A 9,888-nucleotide genomic window follows, 5' to 3' on the forward strand; every position below is an offset into this window, starting at 1 on the left:
TGAAATACCCAAATAAGAAAAATACACAGAAAATATAAATTAGCAGCCAAAAGTCATGAAGGAGGCAGGTCAACACTTTTCTCTTGGTGCTTCCAACACTAAGAAAAAAAATGAAATAATTCTTAGAATCATTAACAACCACAACCATGGGTTTCCATTGTTCATGTGGTGCCCTTTCCTAATAATGGCACATACTGGTCAATGTTGGCGATTCAAGGGGCAACATTACTATTTAGGAAAGCACAAAGAAATCCAAACAATGTATTTTTATATAGGCTTGGTTTCAATAGCACTTAGAGACATTATAGATACGAGAACACTGCAAAAGTTTTGCTAGGCTATTGAGAATCATGTGCTCTTCTATGAAAGATGAGAATGTTTAATCATCCAATTATGTTGAGAAACACAATTAAACCTGACAAATATGGCAACCACATATTTGCACCCGGTACATGCCTGAAGGGAAAAATGGTCCACAAAAAAAGTGTCACTACATATCTATGCCAACAATTACACTTCATTTCAATAACAGAATTATAATAGTTACAAATACTGTTTTGAAAAACTGAGGATAAATAAATATTCAAATTCAGGCAAAGAATCCACTCACTTACAAAACACCGTTCACACCAAAGTAGATATAACCCCAGCATGATCTGAACCTGGGGGAAGGTCATCATTTCACAGTGTGAGCTAAGAATTCAAACCAACCTATTTTAGTCCAGAGTAGTTGACCATGGAGGAGTTCACTGTTGTGCACAGAATGTGAAGGTGGAGGAACTCTGAATCTAGGAGGGTCTTCCTGTGCTCCTACTGGCTTCAATGCAGTTCAAGGGCTGATTCTCTGAAATGTATAACTGAGTGAAGGGGAGGGAAAAGCAAGTGCTTGAGAGCAAGGAACAACCCTGGGAAAAGGCTTAGCAGGGCTTGGTGCTTGGTCGTCTGAGTGGTTTGTAAATGCCCCGTAGAACGTTTGGAATTTCAAGACATCTTCGAAGAACATGAGAGCTTCTATCATTTCTATCTTCTCTTATGTTTTGGATGGAAGAAATCTTGGACATGTACTTGGAGCAGAGAATTAAGTACCTTCCTCAAGTGCACGTTCACATTCCACATGTTAATGACAGTATCAACGAGGCTCAATATGTCCATGAATGTCTTCCAAGCTTGGTATTCTCTACAGCTGTTTCCATGCCAGTATTATTCATTGTAGCAAAACAAATCTCATCAATGAGATAGCATCTCTCCTCAATCAATGCAGATATCTTTTCTGCCAGATTCACTTCGTGTCTCCTATAAAGTCAAATTCTAAAGGATTGGGCAATTCTGAAAGTACCTCGGAGAATCACCAGTGAGCAGATGACAGGCATTTCTTCCACTGTTTGCTCTTAAAGTTTCTGAAACTGACCCGTGAACACAGGCCATAGGGCAGCAACAGTATCTCGAACTTACACAGCTTCCCGGACCAAAGACTTAAGCCAAGCTCCACAGAGGGAGGCAGACCCTCCATCACACTGATCCACCCACAGAACTCTGCCAGGTTACCTAGGATCCACCAGCCACAACAAGCCTCGCGGTACACAACAATATTCCACCTGGAATCCAACAGATAACTGCCATCCCCAATGGCTGCTGCATCTTGTCAGTGTTGGGGGAGGGGCTGCATCCGACGAGAGGTTCCTAAGGTAAATGTGATTCTACCCACTAGCATCCCATGGGCCTTTCTTCTTCCCTCTTTCTTTGGTCCAGATCTGTATGCACAGTACCAACTGAGGGAAGTGTGTCCATTTTCAGTTAATGGTTTCACACGTCTTTAAACTTTCTAACAGTTCACAGCACACAGAGACCCAATAAAGGAAACTTATGTTCCTATATTATCCGTACACCCGGAACACATATCCGTCGGTTGATTTCTGCTGAAACACCCGCACTCTCAGGACATGGATCCATTTGGTTCATGGGGGCTGAAATTCCAAGAAATGAAACCAACCCCAATGTGCACTTTACTGTCTGTCTTTTTTGCCCTTAGTACACTATTGCAGAGCTAATTGTTTTTGTTATAGGCTTATGCCATTTCTTCTCTACATAGGGAAGAATATGGCATTCATTCATCCTGTTGGAAGACATGCAAGTCTATATCACGGACTAGGACTATATTTTCTTCCAAATTGGCATTTGGGTTAGGTCACGATATGCTCTTAAGAATCAATATTTACGAATATGAATGCACGCCTCTGATTTCCAAATACAAGTGTGTTGAGTACATGCAAGCCGCTATACTGGGTCGATGCGTGCTGAATGATCCTTGACATCACCTTGAGTATTTTCTTTTGAATAATCATGGTTCCTTTGGTATATGTCAGCCAACCATACACAGTTGGTGCTTGTTTGTTTGTTTGTTTGAATCTTTGTTGGCCTGCATACCGTTAGTTTTGCAAAAACATCAGGCCATGAATTTCTCGGTTCGCTTCAGAGAGTCATATAAGCTGATTCACTTAAGATAGTGCTTCCAATCACCAATGATTTCCTGCTTACCTCTCCCAACTTTAGGGTTTTGATGTCCTCCTTGCATTCTTCTTGTTTCTTCTTTGCTACTCATGCTCTTCTTGCATTTCCAATAAAGGTCTCTTCTTTCCACTTCACCTTGCTGATTTTTTATTCAGGGTAGATTTCTCAACCATTTTTGTAGGATAAGATTTGAACTGCTGAATTCTTTTAAGATTTGCCGGTCTGTGGAATTCTCTAGTTTTGCCGTTATTAGAAATGGCGGTCATGTGTCATAGGCTACCCTAGATGGCAGCATTTTCCCATTCAGGATGTGAATTATGTCCTGGCACTCCTCCCTGTCCTACAATATTGCTGCCGAGGTATCAGCTGAAACCTCTCTGGAGGTTCCATTGTGACTATGTTGTTTCCTCCAGGTGAATTTTAAATCAATGGGATATTCGTGAACTTTGTTGATTTGAATCATACCGCTGCTGGTAGGTCTATAGGGATTCCACCTTCTTTGGACGCTGTGTACTTCCTGAATTTGCATAGATGACTCTTTCTTGGCTTTCAGCAAGTTTCAGTCTGATAATCCTACAGATAAGTTCTCAGACATTTTTTGTTTCTTTATCTCTTGCTTTTCCATCTGGGACTCTAATGAATTCTAGTCTTTCATGCCCTGTATTAACCCAGGATTCAACACAAATATTTCCATTGGTTTGCACTTGCTTTCCTATGTCTGCTTCTGACCGAGGGATTTCTGTTCCCCTGTCTTCACAGTCATTCACGCGTCCCTCTGCATTATCTAGTCTGCTAAGGACTGAATTTTAGCCCTGATATATTCACATCCATTGAGTATTCTGATATACTTTGGCTCGTCTTCAGATATTATCTTCCCCATTTTCTGGTATTATGCCATTTGTGATTCTGAGACTCTGATGTTTTTCAGTGATTTCCTGACCTCCATTTTCAACACTTGGTCTGGATAGCGTTTTGCAGTCTAGTTGTTTGAAAGCTTATCTTTTGGGCCTTCAATATCTTTGGAACTGAAAATGGTACTTATTGTTTCTTTTACTGTACTACTTCAAATCTACTGATCACGTAATATCAGGTATCTAATGTAGTCTTCTAGGGCTTTGTTAAGTGAAAATTTTAGACACTTGTCTCTACGCAATTCCATGGGATTTCTGTGAGGACAATTTCTCCTAGACATTGATGCCATGTTCTGTTCCTGTGTGTGCTGTCTGGTCTATCTCCAATTGCTGGTGTTGCCTTTGTTGTGATGAACACCCCATACTATTTCGATTTAGATAATCTCACTTTGATTACGCTTATCTCACAAATCTGAAAGAGCACAGGACACTTCCTCTGGTGGAAATGGAGCTTCTAAAGGTTCTCAGCTCTGCATTCTACTCTCTGTTATTTTGGAGTGTTTCCAGAAGAGCAGAGTGTGAGTGCGCTTGTGCTTTGTAGTGCCACGGGAATGTCGCACTGAAACCAGTTCTTCCAAGAGCTTCTCTGTCTACAGAAACACCAGTGGAAGCATATCTATGGATGTCACACATCAGGGCCTGCTGGAATGATCCCGCAGCCCGAACTTGGTGTCCTCGCTGCCGAACTGTGCCGGTGCCATCCAAAATGTAGCATCCGCTTTTGAGAGATAAACTGAAGGAAATCCTTCCTCTTCTCACGCTGTGGTCTTGGACCACACTTCCTTGTCCTCTCATCCTTGTGGCACGGGTGCACGAAGGCAACCACAGAGCTGTTGCACATCCTGAGCCTCAAATCAAACCATAATCACAGCCCAGGTTATGAATGTAGCAGATCCTAAGGCTTTTCATTCTGAATTCAAACCCAAGGCCCCCTGGATCCCTCAGACCCGATGCACAATATTTCCGATTCAGCCCCACACATGCTCTATTGGCAAAATGCCAAATTGGTCTCTGGTCCTGCAGATGCACTGGGTGTGGCCATGGGACATATCGATAATTTCAACTGCGCGCGCCAGGGTGGTTGCTTGCTCATTGGGGTCCCAGGTCGGTTTGCTCTCTTGATAGGACCCACCACATCCCACAACGCACTCCAGATCCCTGAGACTCAGCGTGTGCCACCATCCGTAGCCCTATCCCTCCCTGAACGCTGCCTCTGCTACCTCAAATTTGGCAGCTCGGAGCTTGGTCTCAGAATCAACTGTGGGGATATTTTGCACTGGATTCTTTGAGTTCTGTCAGCCAAGCATCTGCTGTGCACTCTTCTAACACTCAGCGCATCACCTTCAATCCCATGTCTCCTGTCCGCTTGAGAGTGTGCGTCCAAGTTAAAGAGAGTTTCACATTTACTGCTCCATCAACAGGGCTCAGACCATGCACTGGTATCCATTCCCTGCTTTTCCTTCTCCTGCTTCCAGGTGTTCTGTGGCCTCATCCTGTCTTTGGAAGTAACAGACCTCCCTTCGGCAAGTGTCCTGTGCCAAGGGCTGGGTGAGTGGATGTTTCCATTGCTGTGTTCATGGGAGCGAGTGAGCGCAGGTTGCACTGCTTCTCTGTCAACTGGGCATCGATGAATCAACACTTTCCAGATACATTTCACAGAAATGTGATTTTTTTTTATCTCTTTGTTTCTATACAGCCGTGGTGGGAGGGATTGTCCGAAGACTCCAGTTTTGACATTGTGTTGATATCTCATTTGCAGTCTTTAAAAATTTAATAGAATTGATATAAATGTTTTGGGAGTTATACGAAAATGAAGTTAGTTTCTGAAACATACTAAATCGACCTAGAAGCCAGACTTGTCAATTTCGGTAACATTTTGTCAGCTCTAAGGAAAACATAGACAGATAGAATGCAAAGTAGCAGTCCGAACTGTTAAAGGGGTCATGTCAACTCTTTACTGTTGAAGCCTCCGAAACCAACAGGAACCATGAAATAACTAATGGAAACATGAAATAACCCCCAAGCTTGGATTCACTTGTGCATGTGGTGCCCTTTACTCCCGATGACACCTACTGGTCAATGTTGGCATTTCAAGGTGTAACATCCCTCTCAAGGAAAATACAAGAGGAAACGAACTAAATATATACATTTAGCTTTGAATCCAAAGAACCTAGAGGCATTATAGCTATGAGAACCCTGCTGCAGCTATGCTAGGCTACTGAGAACCAGGTGTTCTTCTATCAGTGATGAGAACGCTTAATCATCCGATCACGTTGGCTAAAGCACTTGAATGCAACCAAGTCTGCACCCCCATGATAGATTGCCCCCGGGGGCTTGACTCAATTGAAAGACGGTCCACATAAGCTGTGTCTTTCATGTCATTGGCGACTTTTACAGTTCCGTTCACTATCTGACTTCTAATATTTACCTAGACTGTCTTGAAAAACGGAGGCCTAATACAGATTCAAGTTCAGTCAAAGATTCCCCTCACTTACCACACTCCCTTCACCCCAGAGAAGACATCAACCCAGCATTTGCTGAATCTAGCGGAAGGCCATCGTTTCTTTGTGGGAGCTAAGTATTCAATTCCTATCTATTTCATACGAGAGTATTTGACCTTTATGGGGTTCCCTGTTGTTCACAGAGGATGAAGCTAGAGGAACTCTGATCCTAGGAGGGGCTTGCTCTTCTCTTACTGGCTTCATTGCAGCTCAGGTACTGATCCCTCAAAATGGATGCCTGAGTGGAGGGGAGGGAAGAGCAAGTGCTTGATAGCTAGGCCCAAACCTGGGAAAAGGCTTACCTGGGCTTGGTGCACTTTGATCTGAATGGCTTGGAATTGCCCCTTGGGTCGTGTGGATTATCTGACCTCTTTCAAGAACATGAGCGTTTTGATCATCTCTGCCATCTCTTCTCTTTAGACGTCAGGGATCTTGGACCCGTTCTTGGAGCAGAGAATTGAGGAACTTCCTCCAGTCCACGGTGGCCCTCCGTATGTTTCTGCTAGTATCAGCGAGGTTCAATATGTCTCATGAATGCCTTTCGAGCCTGCTATCCTCTACAGCTGTCTCCAGGCCAGTATTCTCTATTGTAGCAGAACATCTCTCATCAATGTGTTCGCATCTCTCCTCAATCCGTGCAGCCATGTTTTCGGCCAGCTTCTCTTCGTGTCTCCCATAAAGTCGACTTCAACAGGACTGGGCAAGTCTGAAAGGACCTCGGAGCCTCTCCAGTAAGCTGAAGACAGGCAGATCTTCCACTGTCTGCCCTTTCAGGTTCTGGAAACTGACCCGTGAACTCAGGTCTTTGGGCAGCAGCAGTATCTCGAACTGACACAGCTTCCCGGACCAAAGACCTAAGCCAAGCTCCACAGAGGGCGGCAGCCCCTCCATCGCACTGATCCACCCACAGAACTCTGCCCGGTTACCTAGGATCCACCAGCCACAACAAGCCTCGTGGTACACACCAAAATTCCACCTGGAATCCAACCGCTAACTGCCATCCCCAATGGCTGCTGCATCTTGTCAGTGTTGGGGGAGGGGCTGCATCCGACGAGAGGTTCCTAAGGTAAAAGTGATTCTACCCACTAGCGTCCCATGGGCCTTTGTTCTTCCCTCTTTCCTTTTGTTCAGATCTGTATGCACTGTAGCAACGGAGGGAAGTGTGTCCATTTTCAGTTGAATGTTTCACACGTCTTTAAACTTTCTAACAGTTCACAGTACACAGAGACCCATTAAGGGAAACTATTGTTCCTGTAATATGGGCACACCCGCAATACATAGCCGTCGGATGATTTCTGCTGAAACACCCGCATTCACCGGACATCTATCCATTTGTTTCAAGGGGGCTGAAATTCCTAGGAATGACACAATCCCCAATGTGCACTTTACTGCCTGTCTCTTTTGACCTTAGTACACTTTTGCGGAGCTACTTTTCCTTGTTATAGGCTTGTGCCATTTCTTCTCGACGTAGTGTAGAATATGGCATTCATTCATCCTGTTGGAAGACTTGCAAGTCTATATCACGGACTAGGAATCCATTGGATTCCAAATCGGCATTTGGGTTAGGTCACGATATGCTCATATGAATCAATATTTACGAATATAAATGCACGCCTCTGATTTCCGAATACAGGTGTGCTGAGTACATTCAAGCCGCGATACTGGTTCGATGCGTACTGAATGATCCTTGACATCACCTTGAGTAATTTCTTTTGAATATTCATGTTACCCTACCCTTTTTGTGTTGTTTGTTTGTTTGATTCTTTCTTGGTCTGCTTCTCGTTTGCTTTGCAAACACGTCAGGCCATGCATCTCTCCGTTTGCTTCCAACAGAGAGTCATATAAGCTGACTCCCTTAAGATAGTGCTTCCAATCCCCTATGATTTCCTGCTTCCTTCTCCCATCTTTAGGGTTTTGATGTCCTCCTTGCTTTCTTCTTGTTTCTTCTTTTCCACTCATGCTCTTCTTGCATTTCCAATAAGGGTTTTCTTCTTTCCATTTCATCTTGCTGCTTATCCCTTCAGGGGAGAATTCTCAACCTTTCTTTTAGGATAAGTTTCGAACTGCTGAATTCTTTGAAGATTTGCAGGTCTGTGGCATTCTCTAGCTCTGCTGTTATTAGAAATGGTGGTCATGTGGCATAGGCTACCCTAGATGGCAGCATTTTGCCATTCAAGCTATGGTCTATGTCCTGGCACTCCTCCCTGTCCTGCAATATTGCTGCTGAGATAGCAGCTGAAACCCCTCTGGAGGTTCTCTTGTGACTATGTTGCTTTCCTCCAGGCGCATTTTAAATCACTGGGATGCTCATGAACTTTGTTGATTTGGATCATACAGCTGTTGCTAAGTCTATTGGGATTCCACCTCTTTTGGACGCTGTGTACTTCCTGAATTCGCCTAGATGATTCTATCTTGGCTTTCCGCAAGTTTCAGTCTGATTTTTCTACACATAACTTTTCAAACATTGTTTGTTTCTTTATCTCTTGCTTTTCCATCTGGGACTCTTTCGAATTTTAGTCTTTCATGCCTTGTCTTCAACCAGGATTCAACAGCAATGTTTTATTGGTTTGCACTTGCTTTCCTATGTGTGCTTCTGACCGAGGGATTTCTGTTCCCCTGTCTTCAAAGTCATTCACGCGTCCCTCTGCAATACCTCGTCTGCTTAGGACGGAATGCTAGCCCTGAGATTTTCTCATCCACTGAGTTTTCTGAGATTATTTGGCTCGTCTTTAGGCTTTCTCTTCCCCTTTTCTGGTATTCTGCCTTTTGTGATTCTGAGACACTGTTGTTCTTCAGTGTTTCCCTCACCTCCATTTTCAATCCTTGCTCTGGAGAGCGTTTTGCAGTCTAGTTGTCTGAAAGCTTATCTTTAGGGCCTTCAATCTCTTTGGAACTGAAAATGGTACTTCCTTTTCCTTTTACTGTATTTCTTCATCTCTACTGGTCAGGTAATTTCAGGTATCTAATGTAGACTTCTAGGGCTTGGTTAAGTGAAAACTTTAGACTCTTGGCTCTACACAATTGCATGGGATTTCTGTGAGGACAAATTTTCCTAGACATTGATGCCATGTCCTGTTCCTGTGTGTGCTGTCTGGTCTATCTCCAATTGCTGGTGTTGCCTTTGTTGTGATGGACACCCCATACTATTTCGATTTAGATAATCTCACTTTGATTACGCTTATCTCACAAATCTGAAAGAGCACAGGACACTTCCTCTGGTGGAAATGGAGCTTCTAAAGGTTCTCAGCTCTGCATTCTACTCTCTGTTATTTTGGAGTGTTTCCAGAAGAGCAGAGTGTGAGTGCGCTTGTGCTTTGTAGTGCCACGGGAATGTCCCACTGAAACCAGTTCTTCCAAGAGCTTCTCTGTCTACAGAAACACCAGTGGAAGCATATCTATGGATGTCACACATCAGGGCCTGCTGGAATGATCCCGCAGCCCGAACTTGGTGTCCTCGCTGCCGAACCGTGCCGGTGCCATCCAAAATGTAGCATCCGCTTTTGAGAGATAAACCGAAGGAAATCCTTCCTCTTCTCACGCTGTGGTCTTGGACCACACTTCCTTGTCCTCTCATCCTTGTGGCACGGGTGCACGAAGGCAACCACAGAGCTGTTGCACATCCTGTGCCTCAAACCAAACCATAATCACAGCCCAGGTTATGAATGTAGCAGATCCTAAGGCTTTTCATTCTGAATTCAAACCCAAGGCCCCCTGGATCCCTCAGACCCGATGCACAATATCTCTGATTCAGCCCCACACATGCTCTATTGGCAAAATGCCAAATTGGTCTCTGGTCCTGCAGATGCACTGGGTGTGGCCATGGGACATATCGATAATTTCAACTGCGCGCGCCAGGGTGGTTGCTTGCTCATTGGGGTCCCAGGTCGGTTTGCTCTCTTGATAGGACCCACCACATCCCACAACGCACTCCAGATCCCTGAGACTCAGCGTGTGCCAACATCCGTAGC

At 44.3% G+C, this 9,888-nt stretch overlaps 1 protein-coding gene across 1 annotated transcript in view; it reads left to right on the forward strand.

Moving 5' to 3' along the window:
* LOC140694130 (uncharacterized) overlaps window positions 1-6,719 on the forward strand; it is a 49,478-nt gene extending 42,759 nt beyond the window's left edge. The window contains exon 19 of the mRNA XM_072957550.1: window positions 6,562-6,719. The gene's annotated coding sequence lies outside the window, so the exon portion shown is untranslated. The remainder of the gene's footprint in view (window positions 1-6,561) is intronic.
* The last annotated feature ends 3,169 nt before the right edge of the window (window positions 6,720-9,888 follow it).

Source organism: Vicugna pacos, unplaced genomic scaffold (genome assembly GCF_048564905.1).
Source record: "Vicugna pacos unplaced genomic scaffold, VicPac4 scaffold_20, whole genome shotgun sequence".
Taxonomy (NCBI): Eukaryota; Metazoa; Chordata; class Mammalia; order Artiodactyla; family Camelidae; genus Vicugna; species Vicugna pacos.